The sequence below is a fragment of the Pinus tabuliformis genome, chromosome 3_2 (genome assembly GCF_031772625.1).
Source record: "Pinus tabuliformis cultivar Carrire ecotype Pingquan chromosome 3_2, CPIR1, whole genome shotgun sequence".
NCBI lineage: Eukaryota > Viridiplantae > Streptophyta > Pinopsida > Pinales > Pinaceae > Pinus > Pinus tabuliformis.
This window is the reverse complement of record NC_142302.1, coordinates 371,703,801-371,720,719: the sequence shown is the minus strand read 5'-3', so window position 1 is coordinate 371,720,719 and position 16,919 is coordinate 371,703,801. Positions and strand designations below refer to the sequence as shown.

The following is a 16,919-nucleotide window of genomic DNA, read 5'->3' as shown; positions in this document are numbered from 1 at the left end:
TCAAATAGACGTGAAATCAACATTTCTAAATGGGGAACTCAAGGAGGAAGTCTACATGGAGTAGCCAGAAGGTTTTTATCTAACAACAGGAAAGGACTTAGTTTGTAAGTTGAAAAAGGATTTATATGGGTTGAAACAAGCTCCTAGAGCTTGGTATGCAAGATTGGATCACTATCTACAACAACAAGGCTTCAAAAAGGGAGTGGCTAGAAGCAATCTATACATAAAGACAGATCAAGGTAAGTTACTAGTTGCTCTTGTTTATGTTGATGATCTTATTTTTGCTAGTAGTAATGATGAAATGAGCCATGAATTTTCTCAAAACATGTCAAAAGAGTTTTAGATTTCAATGATAGGAGAGCTATCCCACTTCCTTTGACTTCAAATATCTCAAACTAGAGCAAGATTATGTATATCTCAAACCAAATATCTAAAAGACATGCTCAAAAAATATGGAATGGAGGATTGTGCACCCATGAGCACACCTATGACCACAAACTACAAACTGAGCAAAGATGATGACTCCCCTCTAGTAGATGCAACTCATTACAGGTCAATGATTGGAGCCCTTCTATACTTAACAACTACACGACTAGACATAATGCAAGCAGTATGAATGGTGGGAAGATTTCAATCTGCTCCCAAACAATCCCATTTATTAGCTGTAAAGAATTCTCAAATATCTGAAGGGAACTTCTGATTTCGGTCTTTGGTACCCAAAGGACTCAACACTGACTATAATTCCATACACCGATGTTGATTGGGCTAGAAGTATAGATGATTGGAAAAGCACTAGTGGAAATGCATTCTTCCTAGGAGACTGTTTGGTATCCTGGCTCAGCAAACGACAGTCATCCATATCATTATCCACAGCCGAAGCTGAGTATATTGCTGCAACAGACTGTTTTTCTCGGATACTATGGATGAAGGAAGCTTTAAAAGATCTCAACATATGTATAGATAAACCAATTTCCATCTATTGTGACAACATAAGTGCTATCAGTCTCAACAAAAATCCTGTGATGCACTCAAGAACCAAACACATACCAATCAAGTATCATTTCCTTCGTGAACAAGTAGCTAAAAAAAACATCATCCTGGAATATATCAGTACTAAGGAGTAGATAGCTGATATTTTCACAAAACCTCTTCCTCGAGAAGAATTTAAAAATCTGTGTCAAAAGATGGGGGGTTATTTCTTTATCGTCACTCAAGTTCATTCATAAAGATGTAGTAGGACAGGGGGAGCAGCTTGACAGGGGGAGTCCATATGCATCCCTTTGCCATTGATGTCAAAGGGGGAGAAAGCTAAAAAATATTTACATCAATAACAAAGGGGGAGATTGTTGGACACAGATTGACATTGATGTCAATATGGCAATATTCGAGGAGTAGATAGATGACAAAGATGGAGATTGTGTATGATTTGGGGAGCAAGATTATCGAAGGTTTGAGCAAGGAGAAGGTCCAGAGTGGGGATGTGATTGCAATCGGGGAAGATTACAAAGTTGGGGTGGTCTTTTGCAAGGTCCAAGGATTATGATGCAATGGGGCCACAGACCAAGTTCGTACAGTGCCCAGATGGAGAGCTTCAGAAACACAAAGAAGTGGTGCATTGCGTTATGCTACATGAGATAGATGTCGTCAATAGCAGGATGGAAGGGTTTCTGGCCCTCTTTACAGGAGACACTGGAGAGATCCATTCTGAAGTGAGGGAACAGATTGACAGTAAAGTTGTTGAACGGAGGGAAGAAGGCAAATCTGAAATTTTACCCGGTGTGCTTTTTATTGACAAAGTCCATATGCTTGACATTGAATGCTTATCATTTTTGAATCATGCTCTAGAGAATGATATGGCACCAATATTGGTTGTTGCAACAAATCGTGGCATCACAAAAACCCGTGGAACAAATTACAAGTCTCCACATGGTATACCCATTGATCTATTAGATCGCCTACTCATTATTTTGACACAACCATACATGGAAGATGAATGTGAGCCGTTGGATCAAAGAGCAGCGGATCCAATGGTCGTCGCACGTGGAATACATACAAAGATTAATGCGTAGGAGAACAATGGTGTCGGGCGGCAAGCAGTTTCTCCGCACTGCTTACCGGGGCTCGGCGGTATCCGTATACGATGGCGCAATCCCATAAGATCACGACGCATGGCAAACAAAAACCATCGCCCCCATGGGTTAACGTGCGGACAAGTCACGCGATCAGGGCTTGTGACTACTGTCCGATCATGCGAGAGATGGTCAGATGATGGGGAAAGTGCGTGGGGTTTAACACCACCCCTGTGGGTTAACGTGCGCACAAGTCGCACGATCGGGGCTTGCAACTACCGTCTAATCATGTGAGGGATGGTTAGATGACAAGGAAAGTGCGCGGGGTTTAATCGTGCAGTAAGCATAGCGGAGACTATTGGATCGTAGGTGATCGACGGTGGAGATCAAGGTGAGTTCAATTGCATGGGTTTCCGATTGTTATAATAGGGAAACGGTGAATTTTAGGATTTGGTGAGGAATGGTGACTTTTCACAGAGGTATAGAGTAAAAATGGAGGTAGCAACGTTTATTTGATCCTTGAGTTGTTGGATTATAGTAGAGCTAAAAATTTTAATTTGGCCTCTCTTCCACATTAACGTGACCTGTAAGAATTTGATGAATCTGAATAGATAGAGGAAGCCATGGATCAGGAAGCTAAAAGATCAAGCGAGTCAGAGGAAATGACAGCAACCGAGGCGGAAGCCAAAGGGGTGGAGGAAAGCAAAAACGAAGAGTCAGAGACATCTGAGATACATAAAAAAAAAAAAAAAAACATGAAAACAATGTAAGATGGTGATTTTTTATATATAGATAACCAGTGAGAGAGGAAGTCATAGAACAGGCAAGAAGAAGGAAAGGCTAGAAAATCAAGAGAACAGGAGATTAAAAGAAGCTCAGCATGCTTGTGAGTAGAGAACAACAGCAGAACAATTTATATCAAGGTTGGGTGGGAACCCAATAGGTTGGAGCCTCTGAACTGAAAAGGACTAAAGCCATTAGGGGTAGGTGCTCCTAAGTGCAGAACCACTGCAAAATAGAGTTGTTGCTTTGGAGTTTGGAGCCTCACTGAAGTCCAACTTGGAGCTTGGCAACTATTCACAGTCATATATATATTTCTATTGTATTTATTTCATTGTACTGTCTTGAGTTTTTTAATAAAAACATTTATTCTAGCTGCTGGTTTCTGTGTTCTGTGTATACATATACATATCTATATATGCTTTTGGCAATCACTAGAATAAAATTGTAAGAAATACCGATTCACCCCCCCTCTTAGTATTTCCAACAATGAATACTCTGTTTTTCTACACGAAACTCAAATACATACAACATAAAATTATTTTTGTCATATATTGAATACCATGCATCCATTTCCCAATTTGTTTAAGGGGGAGATGCATATTGATGATAGTAACATTCCCAAGCAGTTTCAACAAATTCTAGTCCACACACTTTTTCGAGAAATTGAACTCCATCAACTACAACGATTTTTAAATTTTCTTGATATTCGTGCATTCATTTGAAAATTTGTTTCATGGGGAGATGGATATGGCTGATGGTAACATGCCCAAGCAGTTTTAGCAAATTCTAGTGCACAATTTTCGCGAAATCAACCTCCATCACCTACAACCATTTTTAATTTTTCTCAAGCTTCGTGCATCCATTGGCCAAGAAGGTTTTATGGGGTGGTGAATATGGATGATGGAAAAATGCTCAGAAAATTTAAGGTCAATCTAGTATACCATTTGGGAGATATGGGCAAAACAATTATGCTACAATAAACTGTTATAGGATGTCTTGAACTACTACAAGAAGTTCGTTGAGGGGTTTTGTAGGAAAAGAATGGTGAGATGAAGTGTTTGAAGGGTGTATGAAAATTTGTAAAAGTGTCGGGAAGGTGAAAATCACCAATGGCTAAGCCCAACATTCCAAGAAGATCAGATTTGACTAAGATAGCTTACTCATGGTAACTGAAAGATAGAGGTTTAGAATACGATTTGGCATCCATCAACTCCACCAGTAGAAGATTTGGCACTAGAAAGAAGCTTGCACACAAAAGCCTTATTAGTAAAAGAATCTTCAAGATATGAAGATTTGTGTAGAAGAAAACAATGGAAATTATCACCTCTAAAGGACCATGGATCGATCATCAACTTAGCAATAGCATGCATGCCTCTCCAACAACCATTAGGTAGGTACATGTATGCAATCTTCTTGACCACTTCTCTTGAACATATTATAGTTAGAAATTTGTTGTCAATGCATGAGAGGTGAAGTTTTATTAGCTAAGGACAGGTTAGTAGTCTCAACCACCCTCAACTAGTTAATTGCAACTAACTACCTCACTCATGTAATGTGGAAAAGGCAAATTAGGAAGGGTGATGATTATGAGGAATAGGAACATTAGTTAAAAGACGAAATTTGTGCAAATACCAAGTCGCAAAAGCACTCCAAGCCCTCCATCCACTTCATATCCACTATCTATCCATCATTCATCCATCCCATGTCAAAAGAAAAAAATTAATACTTTTCAAGAACAAACCCTACACTCTCTCTCACCCTTAAAATTTCTTGAAAAGACACAGAGCACATCCTCTCCATTTTCACAAACCTACAATACTCCCTTTGATCCCTAGAATCATCCACCAAACCCTCTACATCATTTACATCACTCCCATACATTTAGAAGACCCTGAAAGAGAAGGAAGGACTGCAACAGGAAGAAAACCTCCTCTTATAGCAGCCTGTGCAACCATTACAACAAGCAATAATCCTATCGTTTCTGCCTTTTCCATCAATTAGAGGGGGTGATACCAACTCATGAGGCACTCTACCACTCCAAGAAAGACTCTCCACCAACAAAAGTAGCACATTGCGCAAGAACAAAGGACTTGAACACATAGTAACAACAACAGTTAAATACCATGAAGGGCAGAGAACATATACACAAAAACAAGAAATCTCGAGAAGGATCACTAGGAGAAATGGGTGAAAGATTTAATAAAACGGAAGAAAATTTTGACACCTGTGAGGAGGCCAAACACTAGAGCAAATATAACTAAGCATATCAAGGCACAATCTTCTTTGCTATAGGAGAAAATGGAGCTGCTACATGAAGAAAAGGGCTACTGCAGGAGGCAGTCATCTTGCTACAAGATTATCCCAAAAGAAACAACTAGGCACGATATTGAGGATTATTGGCCACAAAACCCTAGAAAATTGAAGGATTCTGCAAATAAGGGGTAAGTACTTGATCTATCACCTCTCAAAAACAAAAGTTTTATGAATTTTTGCAAAATTTCTCCACTAAACATCTTGTACCAGAACCATAAAAAAATTGAATTGTGGAGTTTTCTTGTAAGGATGAGCATTATGATGGTATAATAAACTTGTTTTGATACTGGCATAGCATTCTTCACCTCACTCATCAACAAGAAGCACTCCTCTTCTTACCCTAAGCTGAAATGATGAGTGTTATGAAATTGACAATTGACAACAAGGTTCCCTTACCCAAACCTTGAGAAGACATGGACAAATGTTGTTGACATGGATAGAGAAGATTTTCTGGACTTAAAGAGACAGTCAGGAATGGATCTGTAGAAGAAGAAGAGGGTGGAAAATAAAAATAAAATGTTCAAACATAAGATGAAGTGTCTAAAAAAAAATAGAACAAAGGGTAAAAGGAGATTAAGAAGCAAACTAAAGCGATAACCTCCCTCCAATCCAAAATAAAGGATACCTAAGACTCTCAAAAGAAGCTAACCGCTAGGGGAGAAATGAATAAATAAATAAAAGAAGAATATGCCATGCTACAGTAAGGAAGAAATTTTCTACAGGAAGGCATAAAGTTGCTATAGGAAGGCATAAGGTTGCTACAAGAAAGTGTTGAACAACTATAGAGAAAATCTGGGAGGCCACTAGGGCCATGAATCAGGCACAATGAGGTCACTAAGTTACTAAGAGGATGAGAAACACTTTTAGTATGGGGTATGATGGGCCTCCAAATTAGACATATATTAAGGCCCATTTGACCATCATTCAGCACATTAAACTTCTCTTTTTGCATTAGATAATGTATTTTTAACTTTAATATGTTTATTAGGAAGGTTTCTGTATAATTGCATATTTGTGGCTAATATTATTTATTTTTGTGAAATATTGTGAGAATATTGGGCAGATTATGGAGATTTCGAGGAGGCGATAATTTAGGTACTTTCTCCCTACTATAGGAGGATCAATATTGAATAATAAATCATCAAGATATTCTGAAATTATTGAACAATTTTTGGAGCTCCTATGATTGACAAAATCTAGGGATGTTTTCCCTGTCATTTAATGTAGATTCATAGTGTTGGGAACCAGAACCACTATTTGAGGGATTTTTGAGGGGAAATCTTTCTCCTTTCATGTGAAATGATTACTAATAATTTGTTATAAGTACCAAGTCGAATTTTCCTCTAGGGGTCGATTTTTCTTAGTCTTCTTGTCAAGAGAACCCATATTTCTACAGCTCTAATGTCATTTCTTGTAGGGATGTAATTGTATTCATGGAAATAATGAATATTGGTGCCATGTTCAGATCCTAAATCTTAGTATCCTTCATATGAATTTTAGTTTCCTTGGGCTTGGCCATCCCAGGAGCCTCAGAGCCCTTTTGTATTATTTACTTTTCTTCCTTTCGCTTCTTATTCACATGCATCTTTTGTTCTTGTTTTTTTCTTTTTATGCATTTAGTATTGGTGTTTTCTTGTTGTAGGATTAGGTTAAATGGTTGAAGTTAGTTATTTTTCAGGATCAAAAGCATCATTTCATCCTTGGAAAAACTTTGAAATTTCATAGTAATCACTGAGCTACTTGGATTAGTTTGCCTATTCCCAAATCTAAATTTTTGGCAGTCCCTTGTGGTAAATAGTAGTAAATTTATGCTAATTTTATAAAATTTTAATGAGATTCATTTGAGTTGATTCCATTTGAATTACATAAAAAAAAATTCTATTTAATAAAAAAAATTAGCCCATTTCATTTTCACTTGATTAGGTTAACCGTTTGATATATTTACTAGTTCACTAGTTTTCAAATTTCTAGATTTTAGACTAGTAATTTTCTGCGACATTTAGCATGGGTTAACAAGGGTATTTTTGAGTGATTCCACTTGGATTGGAGACATAGGACATCCTAGTAAATAAAAAAAATTGTGCCATCCAATTTGGATTTTATTTCTTGTTGATGTGATGAATTATAACATCCTGTAGCATCCTATAGTTTCCTCTAACACTCTTCCGACATGTATATACTTGCCCATATTTACTCAAAAAGATTGGTTTTTGTCCCTTGGGGTTGAATCATGACCTGTAGGATCTAAATCAATGGTTGAGAAAGAATAATCACCACTTATTGCTTGAATTTTTAGTTAATTACCTTTAATATATGCAAATAGAATAGTTTTTCCTTGTATTTTCTTTCTTCCAATAGGTTAAGGTTTCCATTTCGAGTTTTTCATTTTCTACAATTAGTTTAGGAATTGATTTCATTACATTCACTCCAATCCATCATGGCAGCAAAGGAAGGACACAATGTATGTTGCCCACATAGTGTCGATACCTCTTAAGTTTGTACGAACCCCAGGTTGATAATTAAGGTTGGTAGCTTTGGGAGTTGCAACATTCTTGCTGCAATACTAAGTATCATCACTAGTTATGGCACAAAAGGACTGGACACCTAAAATTTGACTAGATGATCTAAGATAGAAAAATGTAGTGAAGGACTTTCCCAAGTTTCAAAACTAGAGAAAATTTTTGTAAATCATGCCAATTGGGAAATCAAGCTCTTGTTTCTTTCAAGGCAGAAGAAGACACTTTAACAGAACCATTACAGTTGGTACACATGGATTTTTGTTGGCCATCGAGAACAAAATCATCTAGAGGTAAGTTATATTTCATGTTAATTATTGATAATTTTAGCAGGATGATGTGGGTTGCATTCCTCAGAGAGAAATATAAATATTTTGATAAGTTCAAAGCGTTCAAAGCCATCTCTAAGAATGACAAAGATTGGAAAATCAAAAGTATAAGGTCTAACAATGGAGTTGAGTTCACCTCAAGTGAATTTGATGAATTCTACAAATTGAATGACATTTAAAGGTAGTTTACCATAAAAAAGACTCCCGAGAAAAATGGTGTTGCGGGGACAGTGCATAGGTCAGTACAACAATTAGCCAGAGCAATGATGACGGAAGATCATGTTCAACCAAAGCTTTGGGCAGAAGTTATTCACACAATAGTTGACATCCTCAACTAAGCTCATTTTCAATGCAACAACAACAAAAATCCTTATGATTTGTGGTATGGTAGAACTAGAAGAGTCAAGCACTTCAACTGTTTTGGAAGTAGACGCTACATAAAAAAATGATTACAAACTTGCGAAATTTAATGCCACGGCAGACAAAGGCATTTTTCTAGGTTATTCACATAACAAAAAGGGTTACAAATGTTACAATAAATTCAACAAGGGAATTGTTAACTACATCGATGTAAAGGTAGATGAGGATGATGATAAAGAAGTGAAACAACTCGAAAACTATATTGTTAATGACCTATCAAGCATTGTTGATGAGAATGGTTATACAACTGTAGAAGAAGGTGAGGTAGAAACCCCTAGTTCTCAAGCTAGAGATCCACTAAGGTATGTATGAAAACACCACCCATCTGATCAAATAGTTGGTGAATTAAATTCTCGAGTACAAACCAAAAGGAGGTTGCAGGATTTCCTGACATAGGCACATGTTGCACTGTTGTCTATGGAGACGGCAAAGGATATTGTTCAATCTAGTCAATATCAACCTTGGGTAAAGGCCATGAAGGAAGAATTGGACTAGATAGAGAAGAATAATACTTGGGAACTTGTTCGAAGACCTTCAAACAAGAATTTCATTGGCAAAAGGTGGGTTTTGATAAATAAGTTAAATGACTGTGGAGAAGTGGTGAGAAACAAGGCCAGGTTAGTATGCAAATTCTATGTTCAAGTAGAAGGATCGGATTTTGATGAGACATATTCTCTTGGTTCTAGATTCAAAGAAATAAGAATTTTTTTGGCATATACTTGTTTCATGAAATTCAAAATATGTCAAATGGATGTCAAATATGCCTTTCTAAATGCAGAGCTATAGGAGGAAGTTTACATAGAGTATCGAGAAGGCTTTTAGCTGACATATAAGACAGATTATGTTTCCACACTAAAAAATGCTTTGTATGGTCTTAAGTAGGCCCCTAGAGCTTGGTATTCTAGGATAGAAAACTACTTGATCAAGTATGGATTTAGAAGAGGTGCAACTGAAAATAATCTATATGTTAAAGAAAAGGATGGTAAACTCATTATAGTGGTAGTATATGTTGATGATATCATCTATGCCGGTAATTCAGATTTGCTAAACAATGAATTTGCAGTTGATATTAAGGCCGAATTTGAGATGTCTATGCTTGGAGAGCTATCGTATTTCCTTGGATGGTAGATAGCACAAACCCCTAAAGGCATTTTTATTTCTCAAGGCAAGTATCTCAAGGAAGGGATAAAGAAATTTGGCATAGAAGAATTCTCTTTAGTGAGCACTCCAGTGGTGATAGGTTTCAAGCTTAGTAAGATGGATGAATCTCTAGAAGTGGACCAGACCTTATATATATCCATCATTGGCAACCTTTTATATCAGATAACTTCAAGACCATAATCATGCAAGTTGTTGCAATAGTTGGAAGATTTCAAGAAACTCCTAGACAAATTCATCTCCTTCTAGCCAAAATAATTCTCAAATATCTCAGAGAAACAATGGACTATGGAATGTCATACCCAAGAGGTAATGATTTTTCATTTAATGTTTATAATGATGTTGATCGGGAACATGATATAGATGATCAAAAGAGCACAAGTTTCATTGCTTTATTTCTTGGAGAAAATCTAGTTTCATTGTTGGGCAAGAAGAAAGCTTTCATTTCCTTATCTAAACCTGAAGTAGAATATATTGTAGACACTTCTTGTTGCACTCAACTATTCTAAATGAAGCAAAGCTTGGAGGATGTACAAGTGTTCTATGATGAGCCTTTTCCCATTATCTATGACAACACAAGCAGAATCAACATGTCAAAGAATCTGGGTTTTCACTCCAAGACCAAGCATATCCCTTTCAAGTATCATTTCTTGAAAGAGAAAGTTGCAGCATGGATTTCGAAGCTAGAGTATTTACCTACAAAAGAGAATTCTTTTGATATCTTTAACAAGAGACTTCCTCTAGAATAGTTCGAATATTTGAGACAAATATTGGGAGTTGTGCCTCTTCCCTCCCCCCACTAGCTCTTCCTTCAAGAGGAAAAAAGGCAGTTGTTGCATTATCAGCTTCTCAAAGTGAAGCTACTAGGTCCAAAAGGATCAAAATGACAAAGGAATATTTTTTGACCATAAAAGCATAGTGATAGGGGGAGCATAGTGGTGTCTTTTTCATTGATGTCCAAGGGGGATAGATCTATAGAAATCAAACCAAAAAGGGGGATTGAGGGAGTGATCTATTGATCATTCACAACAAAGCACAACAACCACACCAACAGTAGATAACACAACAATGAAAACTAGTAAAGAGGAGTGCATTTTAGGCAGAGCTTGATTTAAAAGACTTAAAAGAGAAAAAGGCATTTTGTTTGATTTTGGTGTTGCCATTGTTGGCATTAGGAGACAAGTGTTGTCCTTGATGGCAAATCACATAGATGACAGATCATAGTGCAGCAGGTCAGCAACAAGGATTTGATGATCAGACTACAAGAATGAAGAGAAAATATATATACGCAGGTTCATTGTGACTGAGACACGTATACACGTGGGTTAGTCATTGAGAAGACGCGTATGTGTATACATGCACTTTCATGCAAGGAAAAGCGCGTATATGTTGGAGAACTTACTTTTGGTCTGTGGTAGTTAGTCCTTGGTATTTGAACCTATGGTTTTGGACCATAGTGTCTCGTCAGATGTGTTGATCCCAAGTACTGGGTCCATCGTATTGGTTTGTTATGGTTTTGGACCATGGTATTGAGCAAGGCCTAAGACTATAAAAGGAGAAGAAGATCATTAGGCAAGGGCATTGAAAAAGTCTTGAATATCTGATGAAGGATGAGATCCAATATGCAGGTTATGGGTTGATGATCCATTTATTGATCTCAGCTGAGGAGGGATCTCACTGGTTGATGGAGAACAAGATCTAAGGATAGATCGGGATCAAATGGTTTGAAATAAACTATCTCTATATGATTGATTATGTCTATTCTAGATCTGTATACTGATGCATGTAATGATCTGAACTGGGTATAACTTTGAAATAGCTGCAAGTCATGATTGAATATTTATAGATCTGTACACGGGTTGGCCTTGATGGAAGAGTGTATGTACGTGGGTTTGGTTCATTGTAGTAGCATATACCATTTGAGCTATGATGTTTTAAGTTACAGGTGGTTCTGGTTGTTGATGAGTTCTGATGAGAGTTTAAAGGTGTCAGTGTTCTGCATATCTTGTTTGGTTGATTGTGTTTAGCTTCAGTATTGATGGATGAGAATTAATATTGGATCAGGATCATAATGACTCATATTTATGTGATCTGATGGACTAGATATGGGTGCTAACACATATATTACCTTTTTATATGCAATGATCTGGGTATGTCTGAAGTCAGGAAGTGCAGCGAAGTTATGAATAAGTAATTAATGACATATACGCTGGTTCGCTTTGGTGAAGTTGCGTATGCACGCTGGTTTGGCACTTCCAAGTAGCGTATGCACTCTAATGCATGATTTTGATGATACAGTTGGTTCTGAATATTGTTGTAGAGTTTGGTGCTCTGCTCTGTGTTCTGGTGACTATGTTATTGACAGGGTTTTCAGTGTTTCAGTGATTCAGAAATTGATGATGCTAGTATTGATTGTTTTGTGCTTCAATGATATTCATGGGTCCAGTATGAAAATTAGATGAAACGTGGCCTTCAGATTATAGTGTTGTGCTTCAGGAGTATCCAGTCTGAAAATTTATGAAATGTTGTCCCTGGAGGATGAAAGGAGATTGTAGGTCGGGCCTACGTACTAGCACATCAGCTAGTACAAGAGCAAAGGGGGTGGTAGCTCCCTTCCAGTAGTAGCTGGAGAACAAGTGAAGATTGGAGCATTCAGTAGGTAGGCACCTACATACTAGTAAATGGATCAGCTAGTACAAGAGCTAAGGGGGTTGTAGCTCCCATCCAAGAGAATCTGGAAAACGAGAGAGGGTGTAGCCCTCTACAGGCAGAAGCCTGCGTACTGGTATAAGACTGCACCAGTACAGAACTATTGTAAAATGAAGTTTCTTATTAAAGGAAGATAGAGATGACTTGCAGCAGGTGGTTTTCATCCACATTGGGTTTCCACCTTATATGATGGTGTTCATGTGTGCTTCTTGTGTGTGATGATCTGTTCTATTTTACTGCACCTGCTTACTGTTCATATGGTTAATAAAGATTTGATGCACTAACTAAAGATCAACATTTAATGTATTAACTGAATCATAAGTATTCAGGATATACGCTAGTTGCATTAGACACAGTTTCGTATACACGCGGGTTCCATTAACTGAAGTAGCGTATATATATCTAAGTATGGAAATGAAAAGTATTATTGATTTGATAATACTGATTCACGCCCCCCCCCTCTCAGTATTATTCCCAACAATTGGTATCAGAGCAAGTCCTTTGGTAGAAGCTTGATCACTTGAAGGAGATCCGTGGAACAATTGGAAAAAAGCTTAAGAAGAAAGCACCTAAGAAGAAGAAGACATCTCGGAAAGTCTATGACAGTGGGAGCATCGATTGGGGATTATGTGGAAGAAGCACTTCAGATTCAGAATCACTTTAGAATGAAGATGAACATGATCTATCAGGTATGAATTTGTTATCCTCTGGTGATGATGAAAGTGATAGTGAAACAGCTGAATGTGCTCTTATGGGTGAGAAAGAAGGATATCAAATAGAGCCAGAATTTAAAAGGTTGATGGACAAAATTAGAGATCAAGAAGATCTATTGAACATAAAGGATGGTGCCTTTAAAGAAGTAGCTACCAGACTAAAGGCTCAGCAAGAGGAAGGAAGCAAGGTAAGGAAGTTATTCAAAGACAAATATCAAAAGTTGCAGGATGAAGTAACTTCACTAAGAAATGAAGTCAATGGAAAGAGCACAACAATCAAGAAACTCAGAGATAGATCCAGTTATTATGAAAGGCTTGAATCTACGATCCTCTCACTAAAAGAAGGTCTTGAAGAATCAAAGAAGTAGAATAAATATCTACTCCAAGCTATTGAAAAACAGGTAAACGAAGTTATCAGCTTAACATCTCAGCTGGAATGTGCCTTCAGAATTCGTCAAATGCAGCAGGATCTGAATGAAGAACAAGAAAAGGAGATTCTCAAACTAAGGCAACAAATGGAAGAAGGAAGAAAGGCTGAAGAAATTTTGAAGAAGCAATGTCTGGAAAGGGAAGAACAACTTGAGATTGAGGTAAATATCTTAAAAGGTAAATTAGAAGAAAAGGATAAACTGTTATGATTTCAAGATAGTACTAAAGCCTTGGATGATATTTTTAGTAGTCAAAGGTCTCCTGCTATCGAGACTGGTCTTGGTTTCCATGAATCTGTTGAAGGTGAATCTAGTTCACAACGTGAGGCAAGGAACTCTAAAGAGAAATCTAAAATGATCAACAATGAGATGAGAGGTCAACCCCATCAACAATCAAGGAAAGAGATTCTTCAAAGAAAACCTTTTACTCCTAACTATGGAAGTAATAGTCGACCATTTACTCAGATGAATAATATTGAATGTTATGAATGTCATAATCTTGGACATGTTGCAGCTAGATGCAGAAGAAGAATGGTTCAAGATCATCACATACAAAGATCATCACATTCCAGGTGCTTTAATGGATATTGCTTTGCTTGCAATATGTTTGGTCACAAAGTTACTGATTGCTACAGAAGGAATATGAAACATGTAAGATGTTATGCATGCAACAAGCTTGGACATATAGCAAAGGAATGCAGAAACAAAGTACAGGCACCATACCAAAAGAAGAAAACATCATCACGCTTGAAGATATGGGAGAAGAAGGAAGTGTAGTCATAAAGATGTGGCACAACACAATATAATCAGACACAGCACAACACAGACATAACAGACTCAGGGGGAATTGGAAGTGTAAAACTTCAGTGTCCTGAATCTCATACGCAAGTTTCTTAAAGGAAAGTCACGTATATACGCGAGTTAGACACTGCAAAGTCGTGTATATGTCAGTCTGAGGAAAAGCAGTGGGGACAGGCTCAGAAAAAGGGTTTGATATGATTCAGTCCATTATTTGCTCTATTGGTTAATAGTTACAGTCTGCTGAGGATATGTGGAAATGTCTTGATACTTGTAAGATGTTTAGAAGTGTTTTGATACTAACTTGATGATGATGATGACTTGATGCTTATTGCTGATTTATGCATGATCAGATCTAACAGTAAACAAATGGCACAGGTTGGGGGGGAGCATATGCCTTTAATAATGCATTGTTGGCATTATGGTTAATAGTCCTTGGTGATGATGTTTATATGGCTAAATGTTATATCTTGCTATGATGTGGTTATGAGTTGTCCATATGATTCTTGGGGTTACATAGTTGATGCTCAGATCATATTAAGTGGATTGATTCTCTGATGATGCATATATGGTGATTACATGGTGATCTTCATAAGGATAAGGAGAAGTACAAAGCTTGAATACACATCTTCTTTACTTGATGATGAGTTACTCATATGCTGCTGACATCATATGCATAAAGATCACATAATACAGTCATGATGTAGGATTCCTATAGTTCTTGGTGCTCATGTGGTTGAGGGTTGTTGCTGTTGATGATATCAAGAAGTCTTGACAAATGATCTTGAGCTCAAGATACATAGTGCTAGATACATGAATGATTACTCAAAGTTGCATTATTGGAGACATGATGATGATAAGTTCTTACCTATACTTACATATGTTAATTAATGCAAATGTTCCCATGTGATGATACTTAGATCATGCAGATCTTGATAAGATAGCTATGGTGTTTCTCACATATGATATAATGTGAATGATTATGTTTAAAAGGATGAGTTGATATCTATATGCAGACATACCTTGTTACAAGACATTTACAAGTTGCTGATCTGGAATTGGTTGTACACGAGTTTCATGAGGAGTATCTGCATATATACACCTGTTTCTATGGATCCAGTTGAGTATATTTCAATTTTAAGGAAATCAGTAGGCCAAACTCAGGATGAGAAGAGTCTGACAGAGACCATCTAGCATAGATGGAACAGGTATAGAGGGAGAACATGATTGCTGGTCTAGATGCTATTGACAGATGCTTATGGAGCAGATCATACATTGTGTATGATAGTTGCTAATGACTTTCATAGTCTTATCTAGATGTTTGGTCTCATATAAAGGTCATATCAAGACTCATGATGTAATAATGTGTCTCTATCTATGAAATCTCTTCTGATCACATGATTTAATGATGAAATATTTCAGCCATGTATTTCTTTTATTTTCAAGGTCATGTAACGGCCTATGCTGGTTTCCCCACTATGCCTGGGATGGATGATGTAATGTTCTTGTTTTATCATGTGTAAACTTTTGATGTATCCCCACTTGGTTGGGTGGAAGAATTAATATTGGTATATCCCCACTAGGATGGGAGATGGATGTATGTATGAGTCTTTGGTGATAGGAAGGTCATTTATGATAGAGTCATGTTCTTTCCTATATAGCATCCTTTTGTAGACCTTGCTTACAGTCAGGGGGAGCATGAACATCACACTTCAGTAGAGCAGAGACTTTCAGCATGTACTCAAAGGGAGCATGGACAGATTAGTACACCTTGGCATATGCAAAGGGGGAGCTCATTCAGAAATTTCAGCAGGTACTCAGAGGAAGTATGGTCAGCAGGATGTTTATCAAGGAAAGTGAATATCTTGGTCTGCCTTTTGTCCTTGATGTCAAAGGGGAAGAGTGATTTGGTGTTGTTGCCATCAAGTCCAAAGGGGGTGATTGTTGGCATTATGATGCATGTGTTGTGCTTGATGGAAACCCATTCATAGAAGAACATCTCACTTATCTATAACTGGATGAGTCTTCAGAAGAGATATCAGATGTGACTGAATGCATGGGATGCGGGACAGCTCAAAGGAATCAGATGATAGTTCTAAATGTGACAAGTTAGCTTTGCCATCAAGTCCAAAGGCAGAGATTGTTAGCATTATGAGACAAGTGTTGTCCTTGATGGCAAATCACATAGATGATAGATCATAGTGCAGCAGGTCAGCAACAAGGATTTGATGATCAAACTACAAGAATGAAGAGAAAATATATATACGCAGGTTCATTGTGACCGAGCCGCGTATACACACGGGTTAGTTGTTGAAAAGACGGGTATGCGTATACATGCACTTTCATGCAAGGAAAAGCGCGTATATGTTGGATAACTTACTTTCGGTCCGTGGTAGTTAGTCCTTGGTATTTGAACCTATGGTTTTGGACCATAGTATCTCGTCAGATGTGTTGATCTCAGGTATTGGGTCCATGGTATTGGTTTGTTATGGTTTTGGACCATGGTATTGAGCAAGGCCTAAGACTATAAAAGGAGAAGAAGATCATTAGGCAAGGGCATTGAAAAAGTCTTGAATATCTGATGAAGGATGAGATCCAGTATACAAGTTATGGGTTGATGATGCATTGCTTGATCTGAGCTAAGGAGGGATCTCACTGGTTGATGGAGAAAAAGATCTAAGGA

General features: G+C 37.5%; 1 pseudogene; it reads left to right on the top strand.

Annotated features, from left to right (window-relative positions):
* Positions 1-1,547: 1,547 nt before the first annotated feature.
* LOC149180964 (uncharacterized) lies at positions 1,548-2,069 on the top strand (annotated as a pseudogene).
* The last annotated feature ends 14,850 nt before the right edge of the window (positions 2,070-16,919 follow it).